Below are 16,999 nucleotides of genomic sequence, written 5' to 3' on the forward strand. Positions count from 1 at the left end.
ATAACAAAGATCAGAGCATAAATAAGCAAATAGGTTCTAAAACTAAGATAAATGAAACAAAGACCTGACTTTTTGAAAAGATGAATAAAATCAACAAACCTTTTGTTGGACTAAGGGAAAAAAAGACACAAATAAATAAAATCAGAGATGAAAATAGACATTACGATTCAAACCAAAGGAATACAAGGGATTCTTAGGGACTATCAGGAACATGAATATGCCAGTTAAATGGAAAGCCTTGAAGACATGGATTGAACCATAAAGACAGAGAAAATCAGAACAGGCCAATAATGAGTAATGAGATGGAATCACTCCTGAAAGTTTCCCAGAAAAGCAAAGCTCAGGGCCAGATGGCTGCACTGTGGAATTCTACCAAACCTTAAAGGAAGAACGAACATCAATTCTTCCCAAACTGTTCCAAAAAACTGAAAGGGAAGGAATTCTTCCAACTTCATTCCACAAGGCTAGCAATTTCCTGATATCAAAACCAGATAATGATGCAACAAAAGAAAAGAAAACTGTAGCTCAATAACCATGACGAATATAAATGCAAGACTTCTTAATAAAATACTAGCAAACCAAACCCAACAGCATATCTGAAAAATCATTCTCCATTGCTGAAGCGGGATTTATGCCCAGGGACACAAGGATAATTCAACACACACTAGTTAATAAATGCAATACCTAACATCAACAGAATGAAGTACAAAAACTGCATGATTATCTCAACAGATGCAGAACAAGCATTCAGTAAAATTCATTATAACTTCATGATTAAAAAAAAAAAAAAGCAAAAACAAAAAACTGTAGCCAGCATCGTACTGAAAGCTCAAAGCATTTCCTCCAAGACCAGGAGCCAGACAGGAAGTCCACTCTTACCACTTTCATTCAACATGGTACTGGAATTGTAAGCCAGACAATTAGGCAAGAGAAAGGAATAAAAGCATACAATTAGGAGAGGAGGAAGTAAAATCATCCCTGTTTACAGATGTTTCTATTTGTATATATAGAAAAACCTAGGGGCCGGCGCCGTGCCTCAATTGGTTAATCCTCCGCCTGCGACGCCAGCATCCCATATGGGCACCAGGTTCTAGTCCCGGTTGCTCCTCTTCCGGTCCAGCTCTCTGCTGTGACCCGGGAAGGCAGTGGAGGATGGCCCAAGTGCTTGGGCCCTGCACCTGCATGGGAGACCAGGAGGAAGCACCTGGCTCCTGGTTTCGGATAGGTGCAGTGCCAGCCATGGCGGCCATTAGGGGAGTGAACCAACGGAAGGAAGACCTTTCTCTCTGTCTCTCTCTCTCACTGTCTATAACTCTACCTGTCAAAAAAAAAAAAAAAAAAAAACCTGAAGACTCTACCTAAATACTATCAGAACTGATAAGTGAGCTCAATCAATCAAGGACAGAAACCAGTAGGACTTTAATAGATAAATAACAAACTCTCTGAGAAAGAAATCATGAAAATAATCTCATTTACCACAGCTTCCCAAAAAATTACCTGGGAATAAATATAACCAAGGAAGTAAAAGACCTTTACAGTGAAAATTGCAAAACACACAAATTGAAAGACAGTCCAGATTCATGGATTGGAAGAATTAAGATTGTGAAAATGTGCATTCTGTTCAAAGGGATTTACAAATTCAATGCAATATCTGTCAAAATACCAATACCATTCTTTAAGAACTAGAAAAAAATTTTAAAGTTCATATGGAGTATATTCACCAGGGAAGCACAAATCATAAACAAAAGGAGCTATTATCTCACTTCAGTCAGGATGGCTATAATCAAAAGAACAAAATAGATAAATAAATACTAGCAAGGATGAGGAGAAAAGGAACTCTTACACACTGTTGGTGGGAATGTATAGCCATTATGGAAGACAAAATGGAGATTACTCAAAAAAACAAAAACTGGTCTACCATACAATCTCGCTATCCCAATTCTGGATATATATCCAAAATAAGTTAGCTCAGTATATGAAAGAAATACCTGCATTCCCATGTTTATTGCAATGTTATTCAAAATAGCCAAAATGTAGTATCAGCCTAGGTATCCTAGGTGGAAGAATCTATAAGGAAAATGTGATCCATATAAACATAGAATATTCTTCAGCCATAAAAATATTAAAATATTTTATTTTTAAAGATTTATTTATTTATTTGAAAGAGTTACACAGAGAGAAGGAGAGGCAGAGAGGAGAGAGAGAGAGAGAGAGGTCTTCCGTCCTCTGGTTCACTCCCCAGTTGGCTGCAATGGCTGGAGCCAGGACCCAGGAGTTTCTTCCGGGTCTCCCACATGGGTGCAGGAGCCGAAGGATTTGGGCCATTTTCCACTGCTTTTCCAGGCCACAGCAGAGAGCCAGATCGGAAGTGGAGAGCCGGCACTCAAACTGGCACCCATATGGGATGTGGCACTGTAGGCAGCGGCTTTACCCCCTGTGCCACAGTGTCAGCCCCCCAAAATACTGAAATATTGTCATTTGCAGCAAAATGGATAGCAGTGGAGAACATTATGTTAAAATAAATACGCCAGACACAGAAAGATAAATACCTTATAGTCTCTCTTTTATGTGGAATCTAAAAAAAAAAAAATGTTGATCTGAACTTAACATAGTGATTCCAAGAGGCTGAAAGGGTTTGTGTGTGGGAGGGGGTGTAGAGGGTAGCTGGGTAACAGCTACCAAAACACGGATATATAGAAGAAATGAGCCCTAGAAATAAGTCCACCACACAGGAGGATGACCACAGTTAATAGTAACCCATTATACACTTTACGAAGAACTAGGAAGATGAGAGCTGAAAGGCTCCAACAATAAAGAAATGACAAGGATGGATGGGTGTTACGGTGCAGTGGGTCAAGCTGCAGAGCATCACATATTGGCGCGCTGGTTTGAGTCCCAGCTGCTCCACTTTTGATCCAGCTCCCTACTAACGCGCCTGGAAAGAGGAAGACAATGGCTCAAGTCCTTGAGTTCCTGCTGCCCACGAGGGAGATCCAGATGGAGCTCCCGGCGCCTGGCCCAGTCTCAGCTGTGGCAGTCGTTTGCAGTGTGAACCAGCAGATGGAAGATTCTCTCTCCCCCTCTGCCTCTCTATGAATAAAAGTGAGCCCAAAGCATGAAATATTTTTTAAATGAGGACTACAGAAATTGATGACATTTAGCAGTAAATTTAATTAATTTTGACCATAACGACATACCTATTTTCTTTCTATTGAATAACTTCATATATATATATATATATATATTAAGAAGAATAAAATTACATTTCTACACAACAAAAAGATTGAGGGAAAGAAGTGCTATTTTTTAAAAAAATTTATTTATTTGAAAGAGTTACACGGGGCGGGGGGTGGGTAGAGGGGAGGTCTTCCATCCGCTGGTTCACTCCCCAAATGGCCGCAACGGCCGGAGCTGTGCTGATCTGAAGCCAGGAGCCAGGAGCTTCTTCCAGGTCTCCCATGTGGGTGCAGGGGCCCAAGGACTTGGGCCATCTTCTACTGCTTTCCCAGGCCACAGCAGAGAGCTGGATCAGAAGTGGAGCAGCCGGGACTAGAACTGGTGCCCATATGGGATGCCAGAGCTGCAGGCAGAGGATTAACCTACTGTGCCACAGTGCCGGCCCCAAGAAGTGCTATGTTAAATTTCTATCAGGGATGTGCAACAAAAAAATTTTTAAAAGGGAAGGATAGAAATTTTAAATAAATTTAGACAAGTTTATAACTAATGACATGTGTTTAAAAATTAAGGGAAATTACAGAAATAAAAAATAAATTGATATTTATTAAAATACGATAAGTATATGGAAACTTTATTCATGTAGTATAAAGCAGAAAAGCAGAAATTTACAATGTCAGAAAAATTATAGGAAGGAGAAAATTTTTAAATAAGAAGGCAGAAGGTCAAATATATTACAGTAAGTATAAGGAGGTTACATTTCTCTACTGAGAAATGGTTATCAGAGTGGATTTTGGGAGTCATCCATCTACACACTTCTTATAGAAACAAAATTAAAACAAGACTGAAAAGGAATCTTGACCATAAAGGAATAAAAAGAGGTGCCGGGGTTGGTGCTTTGGTGTAGCAGGTAAAGCCACTGCCTACAGTGCCAGCATCCCATGTGGATGCTGGTTCGAGTCCCAGCTGCCCCACTTCTGATCCAGCTCTCTGCTACGGCCTGGGAAAGCAGTGGAAGATGGCCCAAGTGCTTGGGCCCCTGCACCCACATGGGAGACCCAGAAGAAGCTCCTGGGTCCTGGCTTCAGATCAGTGCAGCTCTGGCCATTGCAGCCATCTGGGAATTGAACCAGTGGATAGAAGACCTCTCTCTCTCTCTCTCTCTCTCTCTTTCTGCCTCTGCCTTTCAAAAAAATAAATAAATCTTAAAAAAAAAAAAAGAGATACCTTGTAAATAGTAATAATAAAAAGAAACCTCATATTGCAATATTTATGTCAGGCTAAACAGTATTTAAGGTAAAAAGCATTATATCATAGCAGAAGGAACAATCCATCAAAATGTAGCAGTCATAAACTTGTATTTACTAACAACATAACTGTGAAAACTCTAAGGCCATGGGGTTGGTGCGGTGCCATGGCTCACTTGGTTAATCTTCTGCCTGAGGCGCCGGCATCCCATATGGGCGCCAGGTTCTAGTCCCAGTTGCCCCTCTTCCAGTCCAGCTCTCTGCTGTGGCCCGGGAAGGCAGTGGAGGATGGCCCAAGTGCTTGGGCCCTGCACCCGCATGGGAGACCAGGAGGAAACACCTGGCTCCTGGCTTCGGATCGGTGCAGCGCCAGCTGTAGCGGCCATTTGGAGGGTGAACCAGCGGAAGGAAGACCTTTCTCTCTGTCTCTCTCTCTCTCGCTGTCTATAACTCTACCTGAAAAAAAAAAAAAACAAAAAACAACACTATAAGGCCAAAGCTGAGAGATTCATAAGGAGATGTTAACAAATCATAGTGCAGACAACCAAGATAGAGTAAAATGACGCTTTAGCAAAAAATGAGAGGTTTGAACAACAAATCTATGAGTTACATGGAAAAAGACGTCCTTACACCCAACAGTAGACTCAAACACTTATTTACATAGTCTTATCTCCCACTTAAATCACAGAGGAAGTCTTGTACGTGTGCAGGATGTCATAAAAACCATATTAATTAAGTGTAACTAATTTACATATAATAAACTTTTAATCAACCATGAAAAGGACTTAAAAACAAGAATAATTACAACGTTTTTGGTATAAAACAACTTTCTAAATAACTCATGCGCTAAAGAGGAACTCACAATGGAGAGAGAAAATATTTTGAAGTAAATGACAAGGAAAGTGTCTCATATCACAACGTGTGGGGGTTTTGCCCAGAAAAAAAATGTGTTGGTAAGGGCATTTCACTGAGTGAAATGTGGGCGAGAAACTGCCTGTTCTGCACATCGCAGAGCTGACCACGATACCTGTCGTGCAGCTATGAGCCAGTGTCTCCTGGTTGCCAGCACCATTTGGTAGGCATTGCCTTGGGGATAAACACAGCCCAGTGACTAAACAATGATGTCACGCCATTGTTTTTAATAAAGGAAGCAAAAAGGCAACTTGTGCCACATTCCAACTAGGTCATAAAACCATATTTCAGGAGCTTTGGTCCTGGGATTTCTCTAAGCCCTTTGTAATGCTTTGTTTGAGCGTCTCTCTCCATGTGCCATAATTCAAAACAGAGAAACTTAATCTCCTTGTAAGCGTTTCCTGAGAAATCTGCCTCTTGACTTCAGAAGAGTGCTTCGGTGTCCACACATTACTGCCAGATTGCTGTCAGACGGCCCGGCATCACGCAGGAAGGGGGTGGGAACGCAGAGAGGGACAGTGGGATGGCCGAGGAGTGAGAGGGAGGATGGGGAAGGAGCGGAGAGATGAGAAGAGACACGATCGGCAGGTGGTTTCGAGAAGAGTTTTACGGCTAGGCTCTGAGACGTCTGCCAGCCCCTACATGTTTACCGCGTCTCTCCATCATCAGCTAACCCGTTTTGGTGACTAAAGAAGAAGGCTTGGGCTGGGGGCAGCCTTGGGAGGTTGCTGAGTACCTGCTGGAGACAGAAGAAGAGAACACGGGCTCTAGGTGTGGGGGCTCCTGCTTTCTCATGCCTCCATAGGCTGCAGGGTGCAGGATGGGGTAAGTCAGGTGCGCTGTTGGGTGACCTTACTCGTTCTGCAGGAAGCTCGTTCAGGGGGCTCCCCTGGGACTGATCTCCCTCCAGCCTCGGTCTCAGTCTTGCATCACCTGGCAAAGTAGCAGCAACCTTTGGGTCCGTGGCACTCACACCCATGTTGATTGCTGGGAGACAAGCAAATGATGGCACTTCCGGAAAACAGCACCATTTAAGGTTTTGATGAATTCCCCATTGCTTCCATTTATGTCGAAGTCTATCTATTTTAATTAAAGCTACAGTAGGCCTTTCTTAACTGCAGAACAAATGTCCCAAGATTCCCAGGGAATGCCTGAAACTACGGATAGTAACATCATATATATATATATATATATATATATATATATATATATATACTATGTGCTTTCTTATACATACAAACCTATGATAAAGTCTTACAAACTAGGCATAGTAAGAGATTAGCAATAGAGCAACTATAACAAATAGAGCACTTCAAAAAGTCCATGAAGGGGCAGGCACTTGGCCTGGTGGTTAACATGCTGGTTGAGAGGCCCACATCCCATATGGGAGTGCCTGGGTTCAAATCCTGGTTCTGTTCCCGATCCCAGCCCCCTGATGACAAAGCACCTTGAAGGTAGCAGTGATGGCTCAAGTATTTGGGTCGCTGCCTCCACGTGGGAGGCCTGCACTGGCCCAGTCCCAGCCATTGATGTCATTTGGGGAGTGAACCAGTGAATGGAAGCTCTCTCTCTCTCTCCAAAACAAATAAATATATTTTCATCTTTATGAAAAAATGAAACTAAAAAAAAGCTTATTTGGGTGCAAAAATGTTTGAAACTCATGTTTTTTTTTTTTTTTTTAAAGTTTATTTATTTGAACGAGTTACAGAGAAGCAGAGGCAGAGAGAGAAAGACAGTCTTCCATTCGCTGGTTCACTCCTCAAATGGCCACAACATCCGGAGCTGGGTTGATCCAAAGCCAAGAGCCAGGGGCTCCATCCGGGTCTCCCACATGGGTGCAGGGGTCCAAGAACCTGGGCCATCTTCCACTGCTTTCCCAGGCCATAGCAGAGAGCTGGATTAGAAGTGGAGCAGCCGGGACTCAAACCAACGCCCATAAATGATGCCGGCACTGCAGGTGGCAGCTTTACCAACTGTGCCGTAGCATTGGCCACCTGTGTAACTTTTTTTTAATCACACACGTTTTCCGTGAACTTCTTGAAGACCCTGTGTACGCAGGGATTTCAGAAATGTTTACATCAAAGCAAACTCCACTTTTAATTCCATTTCCCATGAACTTTTCAAAGTATGCTCCTAGACCATAATAAAATTGTGTGAATGTGGTCTCTGTGTCAAAATATCTTACTGTACTGTACTTGCCCTTCTGGTGATAATGTGAGCCGATATGGTGCCTGCACCAGTGGGTGAGGGGAGGCCAGTGACGTAGGCAGTGTCACTAGTGACCTGACGGAAGGGCAGGACGAGGCTCACTGAGCCCCACTGGTGCCTGCCGACCATGGGAACCGGAGCTGTGGCCAGCAGAACCTCAGATAAGGGGGAGTTGCTGTTCTGAGAAAAATGGGGCATAGGACCAGTCCGGAAGCATGCATTTCATCAGGGCAGGTACAGGAGCTCAGGAGCCACCTGCAAATTCTTTTTTCAGATTTATTTTATTTATGTGAAAGGCAGAGAGAGAGAGAGAGAAAGAGAGAGAGAGAGGCCTTCCACCCTCTGGTTCACTCCCCAAATGGCCGCAATGGCCAGGGCTGGGCCAATCCAAAGCCATGAGCCAGGAGCTTCTTCCAGACCTCCCACGTGGGTGCAGGGGCCCAAGGACTTGGGCTGTCTTCCACTGCTTTCCCAGGTGCATTAGCTGGGACTTGAACCGGCACTCATATGGTGCCGGAGAGCCACAACACTGGCTCTCCACCTGCAAATTTCTGAGCCCTGCCTGTGATGGCTTGGGAGCTGACCATTCTGGGAAGGCCTGCCGTGTGCCCCTCACCTGACCAAACCCCTCTCATTGTGGCTTCCTCCAGAAATCCTTTCCTGACTAGAAGGGCCAAGGTGAGCCTTCTTGATCTACCAGACACCCGTGTGATCACTTCTTTCTAACCACAGTTCTCCCACAATCATTAGCTTTGTGGGAAAAAGAAGAAAAGTCTGGCCCGGGTGAGTATCAGTATCTCACAGGAGCAATCAGAGAGGCTTCGATGGAATTTTCAAGCAATAGAAGATGGCGGCATCCAACCTTTTCTATTACCTTGAACTTGATCAAGATGCCCAAATGCTAAATAATAAGAGCCAAGCCCATCCCTGCTCCTCCCCTCACCAAAGGCTTCCCCTGAACACTGAAAACCTCCAACTTGGGAAAGTGAGGCCTGGAGAAATTGAGAAGCACCTCCTAAGCCATGCCAGCTCGCTGATGCCAGCCCTGGGACACAGTCCTCCCGCCCACGGAAGCACTAACTCATTGCCAGCAAGTCACTGCATCATGAACAAGGACTGGCAGGGCCTGGTCGCAACCCCCAGGAATTTTTCAGTGTAAGTGAGGTGCGGTCAGGGTCAGATCACCCACAAAAACGTACTCTCAAGCCCTCTGAAAATGGGCATCCGGGCTAAAACTCTTTATGTTAAAATGCATGAGATTCTGCCTCCTGGGATGAGTGTGACCTCTCCGCCAGGCACAGCACCAAGGGCAGGTGCTAGAGCCGGTTTGAGGGAGCAGCCACAGGCAGAGGTGTAGCAGGTGTGTGCTCTTGGGAACCCAAGGATGGGCTCGGCCACAGCACCAGCCTCCTCCATGCCAGCTGAGACTGAAACTAGGCCTGCTTGGTTTGGTATGAACTTCAGTTTGTTTATTTGTTTTTCCAGGGAGAATTAGAGCGAATGGGCAGGAAAACACCATTTTGCCTAATTATATGGTTGTATTTTTATACAACTTCAGACCTGCACACAGTTCACCCACACACAGCATTCTAAATACGTGCCACAATGACTGTGAGAGCATAGGTGTTGATTTATTCTTGGTCTACAAAGGAGAGCGAAGACAGACGGGTCTGGTGGATTATCCAAGGCCACCCCGTCATCAGCTGCTGACGGAGTGGTCAGTGACTATATGATGTTCAAGATTCTAGATTATGTTCAAGGTTGGCCTTGCAGGGACCACGCCCGCAGATCCAAACAGAGGGACTGTTGTACTTTGGAGGAACAGAGCAGACAGTATAATCATGCGTGGGTCACAAAGAAAACTGCATAGCAAGGTGACTGTAATAGTAATGGATTGTATATTTCAAAACTGCTGAAAGAAATCATCTTTAAGAAACTACAAATTGGGGCTGGCGTTGTGGCATAGTGGTCTAAGCTTCCACCAATGGTGCTGGCATCCCATATGGGCACTGGTTCGAGTCCCGGCTGCTCTTCATCTGATCCAGCTTCCTGCTGTGGCCTGGGAAGGCAGTGGAAGATGGCCCAAGTGCTTAGACCTCTGTACCCACGTGGGAGACCTGGAGGAAGCTCCTGGCTCCTGGCTTTGGATCAGCGCAGCTCCTGCCATTGCAGCCATCTGCAGAGTGAACCAGCGGAAACTACAAATTACCAAATGTGACCTAATGGCTATGCTAATTAGCCTCCTACCATCCTATAGTATATACATGGATGGCAAACTATCCCATTGTACTACATAAATATACACAATTACTATTTGTTAATTTAAAGCAACATTGTGCTTATAGAAGACTACATAGGGGCCAGTGCTGTGGCACAGCAGGTTAAAGCCCTGGTCTGAAGTGCTGGCATCCCATATTTGCACCGATTCTAGTCCTGGCTGCTCCACTTTCAATCCAGCTTTCTTCTATGGCCTGGGAAAGCAGTAGCAGATGGCCCAAGTCCTTGGGCCCCTGCACCCATGTGGTAGACCCAGAAGAAGCTCCTGGCTCCTGGCTTTGGTTCGGCACAACTCCAGCTGTGTGGCCATCTGGGGAGTGAACCAGCAGATGGAAGACCTCTCTTTCTGTCTCTCTGTCTCTATCTCTCTCTGTAACTCTGTCTTTCAAATAAATAAGATAAAAAAAAAAAAGAAGACTACAGAAAGATGCTGACAGAGACAGCACGCTGGCGTCTAACGTGTTCTACAGAATTGCTAGAGGTTGTTTACTCGAGATATGGATTTGCATTTGTTGGTCTTGGCATCATCCATTTCTATCTTCATTGCTGGTCGAAACTGTTTTTCCCCCTGAAGCATTTAAAGGTGTTTACTTTCACCCCTCAAGTAAGACTGAACAGTGAAAGGAAAGATTCGTGGGAGTGCCAGAGCCAGCCCCGGGAACAGGAGGACGATGGGGCAGCTGTCAGACCAGATCAGGGCATGGGCTGACAAGCGGGTTGAAGGGAGGGAGCGCTGTTGCCAGGACAAAGCCGGGCGCGGGGGAGCCAATCTTCTCAAGCTGCCCAGCTCCCAGGGAGCCACTGAGCCTCGCAGGCGCGGTCCCCTGGTCTGGAGGAAGTAGACGCTGCCGTTGGCACGGGAGCCAGCTCGGAGTTCAGCTGCAGAACCGCCCAGGCGCAGATGTCCTCAGCTAACTCAGCAGCTAGTCTGAGTGCTCCTGGAATGCCTTTCAAATGCAGGAGCCTGAGTAGCCCTGGCTCTGGACAGGCCCAGGGAGCCTCTGCCCCGTCTGCCCGCAGTGCCAAACGTGTAAATCAACTCAAACGCATAAGCCATTTCCTTTGGGAACAAAGCCTGTTGAGGATTAAGCTGTCTTTCTGGCAACCCGGCCGGTGTGCCTCTGCCCGTTTCAGGTGTACCCAGAGCTTCGGGGAAACAGCCAGGCGGGACAGCCCGCACATCCACAAAGGATGCTTCGTGGCTCAGAAGAACCAAGCTTGGTTAAAAATGTTTTCCGCATAAGGCATAGCACGAAGAGAGGTTCTGACCACCTCCCCGCCCCCATCCAGGAGGTGCTCACCAAAGAACAAGTTCAAGTATTTGGGGACCATGAACCTCTTTCTTCCTTTCTTTTATTAAGCGCCCCATCTTAGAAGCCCCTCACAACAACCTCCAGGAGCTCATCCGGCCGGCGTTCAGGGGCTACACGGCCGTCCGGTGTGTAGCTACCGACCTTGGGCTACTCATTTAATTTGGGATGATCAGCAATTCACAGGCAAAGCTATGATTGGGATCAGGCAGCAGGGAGCCTGCCTGGGCATGGGCACTCGTGGGTTATAATTTTAAGGATTGCTTCCCTGGGAGCGGAGGTAAAGTGCTGATGGAATGAAGCAGCTCCGTTTTTCAATGCCTGAGCAATGAGGGGTTCCTGGGGCCCCCACACCTTTCAACAGGCCTCACCTACTTTGGCTCAGAGGAGCAGTAGCAAGAGCTGCTGGGTGGTTAATTAGACTACACAATGAGAGAGTCTGAACGTGCCCCCATTGTCTCAGCAGAGCGAGCTTCAGGAAGCAGATTTAACGTCCTCAGTCCTCAGTCCTCACCCTCCTGCTCACAATGGTTTCCCATTGTTCTAAAAGAAAAGCCAAAGTCCTCAACCTTGCTCCCCCAGGGACTCAGGCCCCGCCCACTCCCAGGTCCTAGTTTGCATCCGCCTTTAAATCCTGCTTCCAGGACCTTATCTCAGCCCCTCCAATGACCAAGTTTATCAGGGTTGATAGTCCTGTACTTACTTATTGGATTAATTCCAGTTTCCCCCACTTAGCTCTTGCCATTATGTCTAATGCCTACCACAGTGCATGGTGCACAACAGGCACAAATTACCATGGGTGAATGAATGAATGAATGAATGATCTCAGCTGTCTCACGTGGATGAAGATGATGTGATGGGGAAGATAGCAGCCTTCCTCCATAGACTCAGGATGCGGCTCTCATTCATACCTGCAGGCCTTACTGATGAGTGGCCACTGGCTTGCCAGGTAGCAGACTTACAGAGAAGGAGGGCAGAGCCAGAGGCAGAGAGAAATCTTCCATTTGCTGATTCACTCCCTAAATGGCCCCAAATGGGCCAGGCTGAAGCCAGGAGCCAGGAGCTTCTTCCGGGTTTCTTATGTGGGTGCAGATGCCCAAGGATTTGGCCATCTTTGCCTGCTTTTCCCAGGGAGCTGGATCAGAACTGGAGCAGCTGGGACTGTAGTGCTCCCACAGGATGCCAACCTACTATGTCACAGTGCCAGCCCCACTAAATAAATCTTAAAAAAAAAAAAGACCGTGGCTGAACACAGTCTACCACCTGTTGCATCTCTAGGAATTGTACCAGGAAAAGTAGGGGAGACCGTGTGTGAGGATGCTGGCTTAATAGTGGGATCCAACACAAGCAGATGCTTAAGAAATATGCCGACAGTGGAGTTTTGTCTCCTCAATGCACTGGAGACAAAATTCCCCCGCTTTTAAAAACAAAGCATTCAGATGGAGCCAGGAATGCCCCAGTGAATAGTCCCAACATTTTCGCAGGCTGCATAAGAGGTCTTGTGTCTCAGATGCATGAGCCAACCTGACACTTGGAGACTCCTGCCTAGGTCTGCCACACTGGCTTTGGTCAAACATCTCCTGTATGTGCCGAACAAGTTGGCTAATGGTCCACCTGCATAGGTCAACAAGAATAAAGCAATTAGAGGCAAATCCCAGGGTTACTTTGGAAGTAATGTGTGAGAACATGCTAGACCATTGCTGAGCAGTGAGTCTACTCTGTGTGAATGGGATCCCTCTGAGCTGGGGTCATCCAGAAAGGCTTCCTGGATTAGACCAAGTTGAGTTTACAGAAAACAAACAAACAAACAAACAAAAAATAGAAGAATTTGGATCAGCCAAGAGATCTGCGTTGGGAGTAGCTGGGCACGTGGTAAGCGTTTGGAGCTGAGGGTTGTATCCGAGAAGTTGAGATCTGAGATGCCTGTAATTCATCATTTTGGTGAAAAGAAATCCCTTTGTAGCATCAGTAATAAACTACCCAAGAGTCAGGTGCTGAGGGTACGAGGTACGGATTCAGTGTCCCTCTGATTTTCTCAGGATTCCAGGGGATCATTACTTTGCTCCTTCCAAGTCTTACACCTGTACGTGCAATTTTGCTTACGCAAGTCTTCCCTGTTGTCTGAATCCGTCTCCATGGAAACCGAAGCCTACTGAATTGTCACCGGTTGTGTCCACTTACCCGCAGCTTATCTAGGTAAAGAAGCAAGAATGAAAAGGCACAGGGCATATGGGTGTATTTCCAAAATGTCATGGAAAATGGAATTCAAAGATAAGTCTATTTTGGTGCAAAAATTTTTTGAGATCCATGCATAAGAGGGATCTTCAAAAGACTCATGGAAAATGCATATTATGGAAACATATGCATAGATTTTAATTTTCTTGGCACCAAAATAAACTTGTCTTTTAATTGTATATTTTTCCATGAACTATTGGAAGTGGTCTCATACATGCCAGAGCAGCAATTCCCTCCCAAGGCATCAGAGATTGGAAGTGAAGCTAAAACATCCACACCTATAATAGCGCGTCTTTCAAGGCAAGCCATTTCCCCCAGGGAGAGTTTGCAGCACTGAGCAAAGGCGGGACAATAAAAGATCAAGGATGTCTCTCTCGGGCTGCACACGGAGCGCCTCACACCTTGAGGCTGGTCTGCTTCTGACCCCTTGAAAAGCCAGGACAGCAACAAGGTGCCCACAATTATGTTCCCTATAAACTGGCCAAGCGTCTCTTCCCTTGAACCACAAAGCCCCCGGGATGTGTAGGGATCCAGTGGGGAGGGCTGGCCTGCCTCAGCAGGAATTGCTCCTGCTTGTCTTCCCCTGGGGAGTTTTCTGCACCCTTCCTCCACCTCTCCCTGTCTGTCCCCCTCTGCACTCTCCTCACCTCCTGTGGTTTCTGCACCCTCATTTCCAAAGGCAAGTGAAACCAGTGCCAGGCTGTGCCCACGGGCAGCTCGGGGGAGTGCCCCTCCTCTTCTGTCCCCTAAGCCTGGAACTGGTTCCAGCCTGCATGTTGGTCAGAGATGTTGCTGAAACTCAAACCAAAACACATTCTGTTCAAAACAGCATCCCTGGAAGAGCTCTGTCTTCCCCATAACCCAAGGTGGGTGCCTCCGCAAACAGCTGGTGAGGTCTCCGGTAGTTGAGTGCTGGGCTGTCTGGGGGTAGGAGAGCCCCTTGGTGAGCTGGCCACAGTCTCCTAGGAGCAGAGCTTGGAAGAATTTGATCCACCTCTAGTGAGTTTCGGGGAGTGGGAGGAGGGGCGAGTACCACGGCTATTATTAGCAGGCTGGGCCTTAGTCTACCCAGTATTTAACAGGCATGCAGACTCTCTCCCAGTGGTGTGAAAACACAGATCTTTTGTGATAGGCCTGCATTGCTCTCAGGCTCCCGCTGAGGTTCCTGCCTTTGGTCCCAGGCACAGGTGGAGGAGCAGGGGGTTAGGTTTCTATTTCCTGCCTTCCTATTCCCAGCTGGGTTCTGTCATTTTATCCAAACAATGTGGTAGGAGCCAGGGCCAATTACAGGCCTCTTCAATCAGCCTTTGTCAGCAGTTGTTTCTCCCAGGTACACTGAAAAAGCCCTTCTTCAGAGTTCCCCGTTGTGCAAGAAGACACCGTGGGCAAGCAAAGCCACTCTTGCCCCCGGCCAGGTGGCTGTGGCTTCTGTGATGGTGATGACCCTGCTGAGTGTGCAGTGAGTGCGGAGAGCTCAGCTGAAACTGCCGCAGACAAGCCAAGGAGCGGGGAGGGGACAGGTGCATGAGGACGGGGAGGTGGGGCACACGCCCCCGCAGGCTTGCAGAGCAGGACCGGAGGGCAGATGTTAGACTGGAGGCCTGTGGCTTCCCCTCCTTGCAGCTGTGAGCAATGTTTGGCCAAGGTGCTAACTTTCCTAGGGTTCGTCCTATGACAAAGGTGCGTCAGCACCATTTGCAAGCCGGATCATCTCCAAGGCCCAAGCGGATATGCGTTATGCGGGTCTTCTTGATGCAGCAGGCATCAAACGCAGGCGACGGCATTAGCACGGACAGGGCAGCCACTTAGAATCATTTTCCACCAAAGGCTTAAAGAGCTCAGCCATCAACAACCCCCGTTCTACAGAGGGAAAGCCGCGCTGGAGCCAACCCCGGGGACTTCCCGCTCCACCCCTCCAAACCACGGAGGTTAGAGGTAACCCAGGCCTCCCGCATCAAGAGGGCAGGTCTGCACAGGAGGCATTGCCCCTTTGGTCTGGCAGTTGTCTGCAAAGGGCAAGACATTTGCAGCCCCAGAGCTAGGAGCCCCGCTGATTATTTCTAGCTTGCTGAATGTCAAAACTCCGGGCTGGCTTCTCACAGCAGCCTCCGCTTGTCAGATCCAATTAAGGCATCAGCGCATCAAGCAGGAGAATCAGCTGCCCCCAGCACCGGCCTCGAGGATCCAGCGCAGTGCACCTGACCTGGCCCCCCTTCCCCAGGGGCACTTGACCAGGTGCGCCTGCGCAGCCGGCCTGCGAGCTCCGCCCACGCACCATGCGAGCAGCGACACAGGCAGCTCCAGTGTCTCTCCCAAGGGCAGTCAGGGGCCTGGGTTCACCTGCGCGCCTGCTCCTGGGCGTTCCCCATGCAGGAGTCGGCTTGGCAGCGTGCCTTGACCCAGCCTGACCGTTGGAGCTGGTCTCCCACTTGGCGCTCAGCCTTCCCTCGGGCTCTCTTGAAGTCTCCCAGTTTTACTTGCTTTTTTGCTTCGTAGACTCCCAGGGAGCCTCAGCCCTAATTCCTCTCTAGATCCAATGCAATGGGTTTATTATGTTCCCTACGGAATCAATAGGGTCCTATAGGAACCAGAAAAACTCCGGTCCCCAGTGGCTTGGTGTTGGTTTTCTGTCCCGTCTTCCCTTCATTTAACAAATATTGGAACACCTACCGGCTTAGAGTTTGGGTACAACAGACCTTGACCTTCAGGGATCTGAGTGTCCCCAGGGGAAGAGAAGATGAAGTTTGAGGAGGGCTTTCTGGCTAGGGCGGTTAAGTCCCAGCTGCTCTACTTCTGATCCAGCTTCCTGCTAATGCCCCTGAAGATGGCCCAAGTACTTGGGTTCCTGCCTCATGGGGAGACCAGGTTGGCACTCCTGGCTCCTGGCTTTAGCCTAGCCCAGCCCTGGCCATTGTGGCCATTTGAGGAGTGAACCAGTAGGTGGAAGGACCATCTCTCCCTCTCTCTCTCTCTCTCTTTCTCTCTCTGTGTTTTTTCTCTGTCACTCTGCCTTTCAAATAAAACCAATTTTAAAAAATAAGGCTGTTGTTTCGGAGCTGTGATCTGATAGCTGCACAGGAGAAACCAGGGGCCAGGTGCAAGGGGGGAGGACGCAAGGCGAGGAGGGGGTGAGCGTTACAAGCAGGGGAACATGGCACCTGGGCAGACCTGGGAGAAGGCAGATCGGCCAGTGCTGGTAAAGAGCTGGGGACAGGGAGTAGCCGATGAGCTAGGGAGAAGGTGGACAGGAACTTGTGAGTCAGAGAAAGAAGTGTGCACTCTATCCTGAGGGCAGCGTAGGGCCTTGGAGGGGCTGAAGAGGGAAGTGCCCGATCAGATTTGCTTCTGCAGATGGCACTGGAGAAGGACGTCCGGGAAGTCCCAGTGAGGAGCAATGACGTCATGAAGGGAACAGCATTTTCTTTTTTTCTTTTTTTTTTTTTTTTTTTTGACAGGCAGAGTGGACAGTGAGAGAGAGAGACAGAGAGAAAGGTCTTCCTTTGCCGTTGGTTCACCCTCCAATGGCCGCCGCGGCAGGCGTGTTGCAGCCGGCGCACCGCGCTGATCCGATGGCAGGAGCCAGGAGCCAGGTGCTTTTCCTGGTCTCCCATGGGGTGCAGGGCCCAAGCACCTGGG

The sequence above is a fragment of the Oryctolagus cuniculus genome, chromosome 20 (genome assembly GCF_051225735.1).
Source record: "Oryctolagus cuniculus isolate XC-2025 breed Fujian yellow rabbit chromosome 20, ASM5122573v1, whole genome shotgun sequence".
Lineage (NCBI taxonomy): Eukaryota > Metazoa > Chordata > Mammalia > Lagomorpha > Leporidae > Oryctolagus > Oryctolagus cuniculus.